This window comes from Lactuca saligna, chromosome 3 (genome assembly GCF_052625555.1).
Source record: "Lactuca saligna cultivar CGN05327 chromosome 3, ASM5262555v1, whole genome shotgun sequence".
NCBI lineage: Eukaryota > Viridiplantae > Streptophyta > Magnoliopsida > Asterales > Asteraceae > Lactuca > Lactuca saligna.
In genome coordinates this window covers 102,530,895-102,546,526 of record NC_136419.1, presented here as the reverse complement: position 1 = coordinate 102,546,526, position 15,632 = coordinate 102,530,895, and the positions used below count along the sequence as shown (strand labels likewise).

Genomic DNA, 15,632 nt, shown 5'->3' with positions numbered 1-15,632 from the left:
GTAAGTTCCTTGTTATTCCTTGTAAAAAGTAATGTACAATGCCAATAGTAATATAAAGAGTGACGTATGCCATTCCTTGATATTTTCCATTTTTAGTATATTAATGAAAAATATCACATGATGTTTTTTTTTGGCGTTCAATCAACATAATTTGTAATTAAGTATCTTTGCAGGCATATCAACCGTATATTCACAATTAAAAATAATAATGGAATGTAATATTATGCAATAAGAATAACTAATAGATAAAATAAAATATTAAATGGCGATAAACAGTTCCAGGTGAGGCATGCATTAATTTATTTTGTAATAATCAAACACATTTGTTAACGACATAATGATGATATGCATAATGTTTGCTAAACTGGTAAAGTGTCCGGTTAAAATGCCATGTGCTGTTGAAAGCCAAAAAAGAATAATATCATAATCAAATTCAGTAACAAACATGCATTTTCAATAGCCTACATTGGTAAGTGATTTGATATTTCAACTGGTGGGCCTAAACTTGTAACTATTCTCCTATTAATTTTTACCCTTTCTCGGTTATGATTTTATCTGAAATGGTTGAATTTACTCCCATGGTATCATGTAATCTTTATTTTTTGTTGTTAAATGGGACGTTTGTATTGCAAATGTTGTTTATTTTCATTTTCTCCATTTTTAAATGGCTTCTTATTTGTATCATTTCTTATATCCAAAAGCATCATAAATCATATCTAACTTATCTGTTATATCATCACACTTACCACTCATACTTTTCCTATTTATAATAGCTCTTTCTTCTCCTATATTGTTTCTTATCTACATTCTACAGCAATAAATAAAGTTTTTGTCATGTTGAACAACTTCTCGTATAAATAGGCAAGCTCCACCCCTTCAATGATGAAAGTAACATGCAAAAAAAAAAAAAACAATAACCACAAACAAAAGTACATGTTATATCAAGACATCATAGGAAAATCAACATAAGCAACATGAAAAAAGTTTTACTATTTCTACGTCATCAGTAAATCAGTGAGAGAGATAAACTTGAGAAAACTGGACCAAAATTATAATAAGATGTTAAGTGACCATATCATATAACGTTTTGGCAATAATAACAAATTCCACATAAACGAATATCATGTTTTAGTTTTGTGCATATTTCAACAACTATAACTTTTGTAAACCCAATGAAAATGAAAATAAACCATTGTAGAATATCATGTTCTTTTTTAGAATTCATAAGTTTCAAATTTGTGTTCTCGGCATATTTTGGACACTACTGTAGTAATAATCGCATTTGAGGAAACAAAATATCTAAGTGGCATACATTTCATCGAGAAAGACCCTCCACATTTAAAACTAACTAAACCAAAATTTTCCTTTGAATTTCTCGCATTACACACAAAGAAATGAAACAAAACACAACAATCTAAAATTCAAACCTTGTTGAGGAGGAAAATAAGAGATATTATTGAAAACCTTATCTCCGGCACGATTGAAACCCTTAATAAAAACCGGAAAGTGAACCTAAACAGGAAGATAAAACATAAGAGAGTTAGATGGGCATTTTTGAAATCTCCTATTCTAGTATTCTGTGAAGCGAGGGCATCTTTCTCATTCACCTAACAAAAACACATTTAACCCCATAACAGAACTATGATAAATTGAAAACAATCGTATTCCAAAAAATAGAGAAATCATACAGTTTCCATTGCCAAGGAAAAGAAGAGTTGGTCGCCATCCAGAGGAAACGTCAAATAAATTTGACCCCATAAACGGTTGGAACCAAATTCAATAATTCTTTAGATTATATACAAGCCAAATTACAAAGACGGAAATAGAGACCTTATCATAACACCATACATATTTTGAGAATATAAGAAAGTCTAATCTATGTTAAAAATCTAGAGAAGATCAATCAATAGCGTTACAAGGGAATATGAATTAGAATTAGAAAATAGACGGTGGGTGAATGGAAAGAAATGCACCAATTTGGTGTATAGTTGTTTTTTTTAGGAGAGGTTCTTTACGGCATCTTACTTCGGTCATCGGTATTATGATTTTTGATTAATCCTAACCCATGTATGAGGAATTGAAAATGACAAAGGGTGTTCCATGAAACGAAAATGAGATCGGATAACTATGTTGCTGATCAATCGATACGACACATATCGATTAACTATGTTGCTTATCAATCAATATGACGCATCGAGGATTGAGAGGCGTCCTTTAGAAGATAGGTTACGTGGCGTGAAGAGAAACATGTGAAATTGATGTAGGCCGTACGAGATTAAAAGGCTCTTTATATATAATAATGATATATATAGTAACATTCTAAAAATTTAGAGGTAATATTTAATTTTTAATTCGATCAAAACACTAAATATCTTTTAGTCAAACATTCATTATCCTTTTTCTAATTATCCAAAAGTATTTAATGAGAAAACAGTTATCAGAGTACTATTCCAAAATCAGCATAATGCAGAAACATGGGTGGATGTGCTGCGATCAAGCTGGGTCCTTCCAATTTGAATATGAAGTACCTGAAAACGTAACCATAAAACCATAAGCACACAGCTTAGCGAGTTCCCCAAAATACCACACACCATACAATCATACAGTCAAGCATATTTGGGTGCTTGAAATTCCGTTTGTTCTATTTTAAACGGATATCAGGTCTATTCACCCTACCACTACTATACATATCAAACATATAGTGGGCCTCGCTCGTCATCGGGCCCTGCTTGACATCAAGCCTCGCTCGGTATACATGTCTTTCAGTCCTTAGGCCCCGCCTAGCATCGGGCCCCACCCGATATACATATAAACAAAATATCATAGAAACTCATGCGATAAAAGCAAAGATAATAGCATACCATACAACCATCAGGCCTTAACCGGCATTGGGCCATGCTCGGTAAGCATACTAACACATAACACATGCAAGAGTCACAAAGACACCTAGTGTAACACCCCAAAATACGAGCCAAAATTTCATTTTTGAAAACATACGTTTAGCAAAACATTCGAATTAAAACGTTTACTGATCATAACATTTTATAAAGATATCGCATGTCTGGAAAACATTTCATAAAACATAATAATGTCAGAGTACAAATCCCCAGGAGATCTCATGATGTGGAATACGGAGCATGTGTGTGATGGGCCGCTACCGCGCCAGCTCTTTCCCCTTCGAAGAAGAGGTTCCTGAAACCAAAACTGAAAACTGTAAGCACGAAGCTTAGTGAGTTCCCCCATCATACCACATACCATACAATCACATATCATACATATTGCCAGGCATTTCTGGGGTGCCCAACCTACCCGGTACGACCATTCTGGGGTGCCGACCTACCCGTGTCAAGCCATTCTGGGGTGCTGACTACCCATGTCAAGCCATTCTGGGGTGCTGACTACCCTTCGGTCCTGACAACCGAATCTTGGGGACTATTTCACCCCCTACTGCTACTATCACATATATCATAACATAACATATTATCATACATATCTGGGGTGCCTGAACTACCGTTCGGTCCTAGCAACCGAACTCGGGGACTAGTCCCCTCCTACTACCTCTATCACATATAACGTAAAAAGCCAGCATGCAAACATATCATCATATACTATCAGACGTATCTGGGGTGTCTGACTACCCTTCGGTCCTAACAACCAAACTCTACTATTATCACATACAACATATCATGCTAGCATATAACATATCAGGTAGTATCAAACCTAGATGATATCACAAAGACAATCATCTAACATACATCTCCTACTGCTAGGCCGACATTGTGGCCTTAGACCCACCAGTACTGGAAGGTAACTCACCTCGTAGTAGCTGTTGATCTGTGTGGGAATGGTCTGTCTGCTACTGCTGCTCTGGAAATCCTCCGGCTGTAATTCCCACCAAACACTTAGTCAAATACTGCTAACCGCCCTCAGGGTAAATGGTCCATTTACCCTTATCAGGTCATGAGTCAAGTCACAGTCAACTGCCAGTTGACCAGACTCGCCGAGTTGGCTTGCCAACTTGCCGAGTCCCTTTATCTATACCTATGTCCAATAGTCCTTCATCCTACTCGCCGAGTTGTATGAACAAATCGCTGAGTTCTCCTTCATTCGAAGAACACTCTAAGCTGTGACTCGCCGACTTGTATGAACAACGAGTCGAGTTGTTCTTGAGACAAGAAGATTGCCATGAACTCGCCGAGTCATGGCATTGACTCGCCGAGTGACTTCATGAGTGAGTCTGGCTTCCAACCCACTGAGTCATAACCTATGACTCACTACTCCAACTCACAAACACGAAATGGGGAACAACCCTAGGACTCGCGACCCGACTCGCTGAGTCAGATGAACGACTCGCCGAGTCTGCCTCATGCAAAAACTATACACGCAATTTTGCTTGAATCCAGTCCATGCCATTCATAGATCTGGGCTCCTAGGGCCTGGTTTACACGTAAAGTTTCCAACTTTACGTGTAGATAATCAGCAATGAAGGTTTTAGGGCTCAAAGTGCACCAGGAGGGGTAGATCTAGGACTTTCATGCAAGATGTGTAACGACCAAAAAATTCAACACAATTGAAACTTTTCAAAAACAACCCATTTTAATAATGTTATTACAAAAAGGTTTTCAATACATTTATTATCAGAGTATTACCTGAACCATGTCATAAACATAAACACGAGGAGGGGTACGATCACGCTTTCGCCTTGCCACAGTCTCCTGAAGAACCTGAAAAACATTTAAACCACAACTGTAAGCCCGAAAGCTTAGTGAGATACCCCTAATAATACCAACCACATATACGCCCTTCCAGGCTACGACCTTCCGGTCCAAATATATTGCCTTCCGGCCCATAACATATTGCCTTCCGGCCCATAACATAAATAGCATACATAACATAACAAAACATAGAACAACCATGCATATCGGGTCTACTGTGTGACTGGTCTGCCCCATCGGCCTTCAGTCAACCCTCCGTGTCTAGTCATGTCGTTCGAGTCTGCAGTGTGGTTGGTCCACCCGCATCGGGCCTTCAACCCACCTGATCTACTCTCTGAGTCTACAATATGACTGGTATGCCCGTATCAGGCCTTCAGTCGTCCTGGTCTATTCTCCGAGCCTCGGCACGTCTGGTCCGCCCTCGAGGGGCCTACAGCCTATCCGGACCGCTCGCTGGGCCTTCGGAACAACTGGTCCGCCCTGGGTATCTTGGCCTACAGCACAAAGCAGGACCCGCCTCAACCAAACTCCAGTCCAAACAACCATGTGCACATAACATACAATCATATAACAGTTCATAATCAACAAGCCGATCAAGCAGATCACATAACATATCATCTCCCTAACCAGGATACCGACCTAACCGGTCACTAGCATAGCATCAATCTGCATATCGGGAAATCAACCTTAAACAGGTCTCTAGCATATACCATCCTAGCTATCAGGATGCAGACAAATGAAAGCAATAACATAACAACCATAACTGAATCTCAATCTGATAAAGGGCCGGCCTTGGTGCCTTAGACCCTGTCGATATAGTGAGGATAACTCACCTCGCGAATGCCGATACTCTGAACTGAAGAAGCAGACTATCGAATCACCAACTCACCGCAAATCTCGAACTAACCATCATAACAAAATAAACATTAGGTCAATCATACTTCCACTTATCGGGCCAAGACCAAAGTCCAAATCTCATACAAAGTCCAACATTGGCCCAATTTACCAAATTGGGCCCACTTCACCAAGTGGGCCTAGAACCAATATCCATGACAAAAATTGGGCCCAAAATATGCTATCCATAAATTCCCAGACTTGGCCCAATAACCAACTGCCCACCAACGGCCCAAACTCAAAAGCCCAAAATGAAAGTCCAACAGGAGGAGTATGCTGGGCGTACCCTCCTTGGTACGTTGGGCGTACTGCAATGATCACAAAAGAAAACGGGGCACTGGCCTGCTACGCGGGGCATAACTGCGAGGTTCATTAAGTCCTTCTAATCTCTTAATGGCTTAAGCTCTTAAGCCCAAACTTCAGATCCCTGGGCGAAATATGATTACAATCTATAAAGTCTCAAACTTTATCACTTGGGACATCTATAAGCTCTTAATCCAAGGTCTTAATCCATTAAGACCTATATATCTCACACATGGAACAACTACAGCCCTTGGGACCTCATTTTTCTCACTCAAGACATCTCCAAAGGTTTGAAAGGACAGGTAATCTTGACCAATTCGATACATGCAACAAGGTGAGGACTTTTGGGACAAGAATGGTGACAAAGCTTCAAAATACATAGATCTACACAATATGAAGGTCAAGCAAGAAGCTTTATACCTCAAACAAGCTCCAAAGGATGGTATCTCTTCAAATCTACAAGCTCCAATCGTTCTTCTTCTTCCTTGACAACTTCTCTTTTCTCCTTCAAGCCTTTCTTTTGCCAAAAAGAGCTTTCCAAGGTCAAACACACCCAATAATGGAGAGAATACGAGATCTAGGGTTTCTCTGAGGTTAAGGATGAGCATAAGGAGGCTAAGGGGTGAACCAACATGTTCCTTATATAGTGGCTGACCCTAAATTAAGGTTTGGAGTTTCTGAGAGTACGCTGGGTGTACCTCCCTGGCACGCTGGGCGTACTCACCCGGCCACCTGTAACTTCTCGCCCCTTTACGCTGGGCGTACCCAGCCAGACTTCAAAATAATTGCATGCATGCATGCCATGCATGCATGGGACCATTTCCCTCTTATTCCACAAAGAGCTATAACAATGATTAACTTCAAAACACCGCAATCCTCTAATCTAAAATCGCTCCCAAATAACTTATCATTCATACGAGAGTGACAAGAAGCCTAATGCTTCTAACACATACACCAGCCCGAAACCTTCTCGGTTGAAACTCATTTCTCGCAAAAGGGCCAGAATTTCCCTTCCTCTTAAATCTCGGGGACTCATAATTAAACACTTAAAGAACGGGGTGTTACAATTCTCCCCCACTTAAATTAGGCTTCATCCTCGAAGCCTGCGACAACTCTACTCCGAAACTATCCCTGCAATGCACCGCCTGGCATTCACCGAACCAGGCTAACCAAGACTCAACCATCGAAATCCGAAACCTAACTTTATCTTTCTTGCTGACAGGATGACACACGCTTCAGCCCTAGAGCAACTCCCACGAGTTCTCCACCGCAATCTCATAACCGCACCGAACTGGTTCTAGTGTCCTCGGGTTAGGAAAACCCCGATACACTGATGACACTTCCAAACATCCTACCGGATGAATTTTCACCACATAAACAAATCTATCTGGAAATCCGAAATTCCATCCATATATTCCTGCCGAGCCTAAGTAACCATCCAACACGGATGTGATCCCATACCATTGTTGTAATCTCGTTGATCAATGACCATAATTGGACCACTCCCATCAGAACCCTGCGCTGCTACTTCCACTTCCATGAGTTTACATTCCCTTATAGCATAACCGCTATCCATGCAACACATATGACCTGAACCTGCTCGCAAGGACTCTCGAGTCCATGCACCATCTCCACTAATCACAATCAATACCCGGGCCCAGACCTTCAAATGTTGACACATCACCACATGCCCAACCTAATTCCTTGAACCGATCCAATAATACCTGCAGAGTCTTCAGCATGACTGGACCACCTTACCAGGTCTTCAGCCAATCCGGACCACTCTCAAAACCTTCAGCCAATCTGGACCGCCCTCCAGGGCCTTTAGTCTGGTTGGACCGTCCCCCGAGCCTTCGACCTGATTGGTACGCCTACCGGCCTTCAGTCTATCTGGACCGCTCGACCAGCATCCGTCAGTCCGAGTTATCTCTCCAGGAAATCCTCCCATGCATACTGTTCTAGCCCTCTAGGGTTCCGAACTCTATCTCCATCATACATCTGTACCCTGCCCCGCTCACCTGCTACTCACCCATACCAGCCTGCTCTCGGCCGAGAGAAATACCGTTGAATCCCAAGCATCTAAACAATCTCTCAAGCCTATCGACCATCCAGAGAATTTCCAATTCTCCCCCACTTAGGGCACTGACTATCAACCACCGGTCGCTATCACCGACCTCCCAAAACAACCTTGCATAAAATCCAACACTTACACGCGGATTGATTCCCACTAATAACCCTCACGAATGATAACCAACGAAAACCCATAACCATACCAAACCCTCAAGGAACAACGGATACCAGAACAAAAAAAAAAAACACACCACGAGACTAGCAGATAATAATACTCCAGAATAATCACAAGATAACAAGAAAGGAACATACCCGCAGCTGCATCCGGCACTGCTCTGACCTCCTCTGTTGAAAGCTGAAAAGCACGACCCTGAGCCATTGGGGGCTCCGCTCCACCCTGACCTCCACCTGTGATCCTCAAAGTGGCCGGTGCTGGAGCCTGCACCGGTCCAGCAACAAGTTGTGGACAGTTGACCCTCAAGTGCCCAACCTGATGACAATGATAACAAATTCTCAAATCCTGAAACGTCACTGACTGCCGACAATCCCTAGCATAGTGCCCCTCCTTTCCGCACATGCGGCATGCACCACCGGACCGACAAACTCCGGTGTGACCCCTCCTACACTTCCCACAAACATGGCTGCCCTGATCTCCCATCCTGGAATCAACGGTCTTAGACCGTTTCGTCGCCGGCTGCGACTGCACCGGAGCTTGCCTCAGCTCACGCAACTGCAACTCAATCTCTAACTCACGCCGCCTGGCGGCCTTCTGCAACTCCAACAAAGTCTCGCAGCTCTGCGCGGACACAAGCTGTCTGATATCTCTCTTCAGCATACTCAGATATCGGGATATCTGAGCCTGATCCGAAGCGAACTCAGGGCAAAACATCGCCCTCTCAGTAAACATCCTGGTGATCTCCGTCACCGACTCCGAACACTGCTTCAACTCAAGGAACTCCTAAGCGAACCTCTCCCTCTCGAACTACAGAACATAATGAGTGCTGAACATCTCTCTGAACTGATCCAATGAAACCGCATCCCTTTGCGCATCTGAGTATGACCCCGTGGTCAATCTCCACCAATCCTTTGTACCGAGCCTTAATAGGTTCAGAGCACACCTCACCCTCTGATCAGCAGGGCATGAACACGTGAAGAAACACCCCTCCACTTCCGATAACCATCTCATAGCAACGATCGGGTCCTGAACTCCATCAAAGGTGGGAGGCTTCTTATTATCGAAGTCCCGATACTGAAAACCTCTATTAGCTCCTCCCCCTGCCGCTGCTACAACCGCTGTAGCCGCCGCGACAGCCGTCTCAGTGAGAGCCGCATAGCGCTCATCAAAATACTCCACCATGGCGGTCTTGATCGACCCAAACAGTTCCGGTAGGTCGGCCCGGAACAATGCAGGAACCTCATCATGCAGGATCTCATGAATCCTCGTGTCCAACTCGTGCGTGCTCATCTGTCCGATAACCTCGGGCGGTACTGACCCGCCCGAAACTCCCTCTCCTACTCCCGATCCTGACCCGGATCCACCCCAGCATGCCTGGAAATCTCCATATTGAAAATAAAACATAAAATCTCAGACACTTCCCACTATCCCGGGAACCAACTCTCAACCCAACCCTAGAGGTCATGGTTTCCCCGATACACGTATGGGTCCTGTGCTTTCAGTAGTACAGGCTCATACTACCTTCCACACCTACCCATATTTGTATGGAGTACTACCACAACACCCTAGTGAGAAATATACATAGCAAGCGCTCGATCCTCACTCCTAGAGGAACACTGGAAATCTTATACAAAGGGAAACCCTAGGCTAGTAGGCATCATAAAACAGGCAACATTATCATGAAATCCTGAAGATCCCTAGCCTAGTACTAGCATGGTGTTCTATCAAAGCTCGAAAACAATTATCATGTATGGTATTTTGGGGTTACTTACTGGCTCCGGCTGATCGTATCTCCGCGTCCTCTTTTTACTTAATTTGAAAACCGTTTTAATTTCTCTTTTAAAACTCTCCTTGATTTGAGACTGGATTCACACAAATTTTCCTCCAATTCACTCAAACCAAGGCTCTGATACCAACTTGTAACGACCAAAAAATTTCAACACAATTTAAACTTTTCAAAAACAACCCATTTTAATAATGTTATTACAAAAAGGTTTTCAATACATTTATTATCAGAGTATTCCCAGAACCATCTCATAAACATAAACACGAGGAGCGGTACGATCACGCCTTCGCCTTGCCATGGTCTCCTGAAGAACCTGAAAAACATTTAAACCACAACTGTAAGCCCGAAAGCTTAGTGAGATACCCCCAATAATACCAACCACATATACGCCCTTCCAGGCTACGACCTTCCGGTCCAAACATATTGCCTTCCGGCCCATAACATATTGCCTTCCGGCCCATAACATAAATAGCATACATAACGTAACAGAACATAAAGCAACCATGCATATCGTGTCTACTGTGTGACTGGTCCGCCGCATCGGCCTTCAGTCAACCCTCCATGTCTAGTCATGTCCTTCGATTCTGGAGTGTGGTTGGTCCACCCGCATCGGGCCTTCAATCCACCTGGTCCACTCTCTGAGTCTACATTATGACTGGTCTGCTCGTATCGGGCCTTCAGTCGGCCTGGTCCACTCTCCGAGCCTCAGCACGTCTGGTCCGCCCTCGAGGGGCCTACAACCTATCCGGACTGCTCGCTGGGCCTTCGGAACAACCCATCCGCCTTGGGTATCTTGGCCTACATCACAAAGCAGGACCCGCCTCAACCCAACTCCATTCCAAACAACCATGTGCACATAACATACAATCATATAACAGTTCATAATCAACAAGCCGATCGAGCAGTTCACATAACATATCATCTCCCTAACCAGGATACCGACCTAACCGGTCACTAGCATAGCATCACTCTACATATCGGGAAACCGACCTTAAACATGTCTCTAGCATATACCATCCTAGCTACCAGGATGCGAACAAATCAAAGCAATAACATATCAACCATAACCGAATCTCAATCCGATAAAGGGCCGGGCTTGGTGCCTTAGACCCTATCGATATAGTGAGGATAACTCACCTCGCGAATGCCGATACTCTGAACTGAAGAAGCAGACTCTCAAATCACCAACTCACCGCAAATCCCAAACTAACCATCATAAGAAAATAAACATTAGGTCAATCATACTTCCACTTATCGGGCCAAGACCAACGTCCAAATCTCATACAAAGTCCAACATTGGCCCAATTTACCAAATTGGGCCCACTTTAGCAAATGGGCCTACAACCAATGTCCATGACAATAATTGGGCCCAAAATACTCTATCCATAAATTCCCAGACTTGGCCCAATAACCAACTGCCCACCAACGGCCCAAACTCAAAAGCCCAAAATGAAAGTCCAACAGGAGGAGTACGATGGGCGTACCCTCCTTGGTACGCTGGGCGAACTGCAATGATCACAAAAGAAAACGGGGTACTGGCCTGCTACACAGGGCGTACTCAGGGGTTACACGGGGCGTAACTGCGAGGTTCATTAAGTCCTTCTAATCTCCTAATGGCTTAAGCTCTTAAGCCCAAACTTTAGATCCCTAGGCCAAATATGATTAGAATCCATAAAGTCTCAAACTTTATCACTTGGGACGTCCATAAGCTCTTAATCCAAGGTCTTAATCCATTAAGACCTATATATCTCACACATGGAACAACTACATCCCTTGGGACCTCATTTTTCTCACTCAAGACCTCTCTAAAGGTCTGAAAGGACAAGTAATCTTGACCAATTCGATACATGCAACAAGGTGAGGACTTTTTGGACAAGAATGATGACAAAGCTTCAAAATACATAGATATACACAATATGAAGGTCAAGCAAGAATCTTTATACCTCAAACAAGCTCCAAAGGATGGTATCTCTTCAGATCTACAAGCTCCAATTGTTCTTCTTCTTCCTTGACAACTTCTCTTTTCTCCTTCAAGCCTTTCTTTTGCCAAAAAGAGCTTTCCAAGGTCAAACACACCCAATAATGGAGAGAATACGAGATCTAGGGTTTCTCTGAGGTTAAGGATGAGCATACGGAGGCTAAGGGGTGACCAACATGTTCCTTATATAGTGGCTGACCCTAAATTAGGGTTTGGAGTTTCTGAGAGTACGCTGGGCGTACCTCCCTGGTACGCTGGGCGTACTCACCCGGCCACCCGCAACTTCTCGCCCCCTTACGCTGGGCGTACGTCCAGCTTACGGTGGGCGTACCCAGCCAGACTTCAAAATAATTACATGCATGTATGCCATGCATGCATGGGACCATTTCCCTCTTATTCCACAAAGAGCTATAACAATGATTAACTTCAAAACATCGCAACTCCTCTAATCTAAAACCGCTCCCAAATAACTTATCATTCATATGAAAGTGACGAGAAGCCCAATGCTTCTAACACATACACCAGCCCGACACCTTATCGGTTGAAACTCATGTCTCGCAAAAGGGCCAGAATTTCCCTTCGTGTTAAATCATAGGGACTCATAATTAAACACTTAAAGAACGGGGTGTTACAATATGACTCCATAAAGGCAGTAGATCCAAGCTCCAGGGACTAAATCATGCCTAGATCGAAAGGCTAACAACTTATTACAACCTACAAAGCGCAAACAAGCTTGGAGAATGGCTCAAGAAGGACTTTCATGAAGCTATTAGGGACTACAAGCTTGAAAACATAGGGGAAACGAGCTATACCTCAAGGAAAACGTTGAGATTTCACAAAAATGCTTGGCCTCCTTCTCCTCTTCTTGATCTACTCTTCTTTCTCCTCAAAAACTTCAAGAACACACCCAAAACACTTCAATTTCACAAGGAAAAGTGCAAAAACGATGTTGAGGGCTCTGAGGGTGAATGGGGGTGAGTTGGGGCGGAAATGAGGGTTTAAATAGGGTGCAAACCCATGAAATTTAGGGTTTCATCAAAAAGCAGTGACTCGCCGAGTCTAGAATATGGACTCGCCGAGTCGCCAACTTAAACGTACCCCCGGACCGCATCCCTACTCGGCGAGTCGAACCTACAACTCGCCGAGTCCAAGGCTAAAATGACAAATACTTAGATAAATTTTACGTACCAGGAACCAGGTACTACAAATCTCCCCCACTTATTTTAGACTTCGTCCTCGAAGTCTGCCGCTCGATCCTGAAATAGCTCAGGGTAGTGCTCCATCATTTCTTCCACCAGCTCATAAGTCCATTCTGAACCCTTGCGGTGCTGCCATTGCACTTTCACTAGCTCCACCCTCTTGTTCCTTAGATCCTTCGACTTCCGGTTGAGGATTACGACTGGGCGCTTAATGTAATTCAGGCTGTCATCAACCTGTATATCCTCTAATAGCACTACCGCTGAATCATCCACGAGAGACTTCCGCAGCTGGGAGACATGGAAGGTGCTGTGGATCTGGCTGAACTCGGCTGGCAGATCCAACCTATATGCCACCTTGCTCACCCGAGCTACAACCCTGAACGGTCCAATGAATCTCGGGCCCAACTTGCCATGCTTCCTGAATCAAATGACAACTTTCCAAGGTGACACCTTCACGAGAACAATATCCCCAACCTGGAACTCCAGGTCTGATCGATGCTTGTCGGTGTAACTTTTCTTCCGACTCTGCGCAGTCTGAAGCCTGCTCCAAACCAGATGGATTCTCTCGGTCGTCTTGAGCACCACCTCGGTGCTCCCCATGACCCTCTGGCCAACTTCACCCCGGCATATCGGGGTCCTGCACCTCCGACCGTACAACATCTCGAATGGGGGACGGTCAATACTCGCGTGGTAGCTGTTGTTGTTTGAGAACTCAGCCAAGAGAAGATAGGTATCCCAGCTACCACCAACATCTAATACGCACGCCCGCAACATATCCTCCAAAGTCTGGATGGTCCGCTCACTCCGACCATCCGTCTGCGGGTGAAAGGCGGTGCTAAAATGCAGACGAGTGCCCAACTCATCATGAAACCTCTTCGAAAACCTGGAGGTGAACCGCACATCTCGATCTGATATCACTAACACTGGCACCCTGTGCCGTGCCACTATCTCCCTGATATAGATATCGGCCAACTTTTCGGCCGAGATACTCTCCGGAATCAGAAGAAAATGGGTGCTCTTGGTCAACCGATCCACGATGACCCAAATCGAATCTACTCCTCGCGCCGTTCGGGGAAGCTTTGTGATAAAATCCATCGTAATATCCTCCCATTTCCACAATGGGATATCCAATGGCTGCATCTTGATGTGCGATCTCTGATGCTTGGCCTTGACCTTCCTGCAGGCCGAACACCGGTCAACGTACCATGCCACATCCCACTTCATGCAGGGCCACCAATAGTCCAGGCGAAGATCCCGATACATCTTCGTCGCCCCTGGCTGAATAGAGAATCGGGATTTGTGCGCCTCCTCCATCAAGATCTGGCACACGACTCCATGATAACGCACCCACACCCTACGGTGTAGTGTCAATAACCCCCGGCTATCATAATCGAAGGAGGTGACTTGTCCCACTATACACTCACTCTTCCGATGCTCCTCCTTCATAGCCTCCTGCTGAGCCTCCCGAATCTGCTCCAACAGAGGAGTCACCACAGTCATCCTCATGCAAACATCCCTGATCAGCACCGCCTTGCGGCTAAGTGCATCGGCCACCACATTGGCCTTCCCCGGGTGGTAAAGGATATCTCAATCATAATCCTTCACCACGTCCAACCACCGACGCTGCCTCATGTTCAAATTCGGCTTATCCATGAGGTACCTCAAACTCTTTTGGTCCATGTAAATGGTACATCAAACCCCGTAGAGGTAATGCCGCCATATCTTGAGGGCGAAGACCACCGCCCCCAACTCCAAATCATGTGTCGGGTAGTTCGCCTCGTGAGGCTTCAGCTGCCTCAACGCATAAGCAATGACATGACCCCTCTGCGTCAACACTGCACCTAAGCCTGAGATCGATGCATCCTAATATACCACAAAATCCTCCACGCCCTCGGGCAGGGCTAAGATCGGCACCTCGCACAATCTTTGCCTCAGAGTCTCGAATGCTGCCTGCTGCTCAGGCCCCCATCGAAAGAGCACGGCTTTCCTAGTCAACCGTGTCAGGGGTACGACTATCTTGGAGAAATCTTGAATGAACCTCCGATAGTAGCCTGCTAAACCTTGGAAACTCCGAATCTCAGATGGGGACTTCAGAACCTCCCACCTCATAACGGCCTTCACCTTGGCCGGATCTACTGAAATCCCGTTCTGGTTGACGAGATGCCCAAGAAACTGCACCTTGCGCAACCAAATGTCACATTTGGAGAACTTGGCATACAAGATCTCCCTCCTCAGGGTCTCCAAAACCTCTCTCAGATGCTCCTCATGCTTCTCCTGAGTCTTGGAATAAACCAAGATGTCATCAGTGAAAACTATCACAGACCGATCCAACATCGGTCTACACACGCGGTTCATGAGGTCCATGAACACGGCAGGAGCATTGGTGAGCCCAAACGGCATCACCACGAACTCATAATGGCCATAATACGTCCAAAATGCGGTCTTCTATATATCCTCCTCTCTAACCCTCATCTGATGATAACCTGAATGCAAATCGATCTTGGAGAACCAA

At 44.6% G+C, this 15,632-nt stretch overlaps 1 long non-coding RNA gene across 1 annotated transcript; it reads right to left on the bottom strand.

Annotated features, from left to right (window-relative positions):
- Nucleotides 1-699: 699 nt before the first annotated feature.
- Nucleotides 700-1,816, bottom strand: LOC145033871 (uncharacterized). Its single transcript, XR_013677758.1, has 3 exons — nt 1,689-1,816; nt 1,428-1,512; nt 700-874 (listed from the first exon to the last, which is right to left on the bottom strand). It is a non-coding gene; the product is annotated as an uncharacterized LOC145033871 (long non-coding RNA).
- Between the last annotated feature and the right edge of the window lie 13,816 nt (nt 1,817-15,632).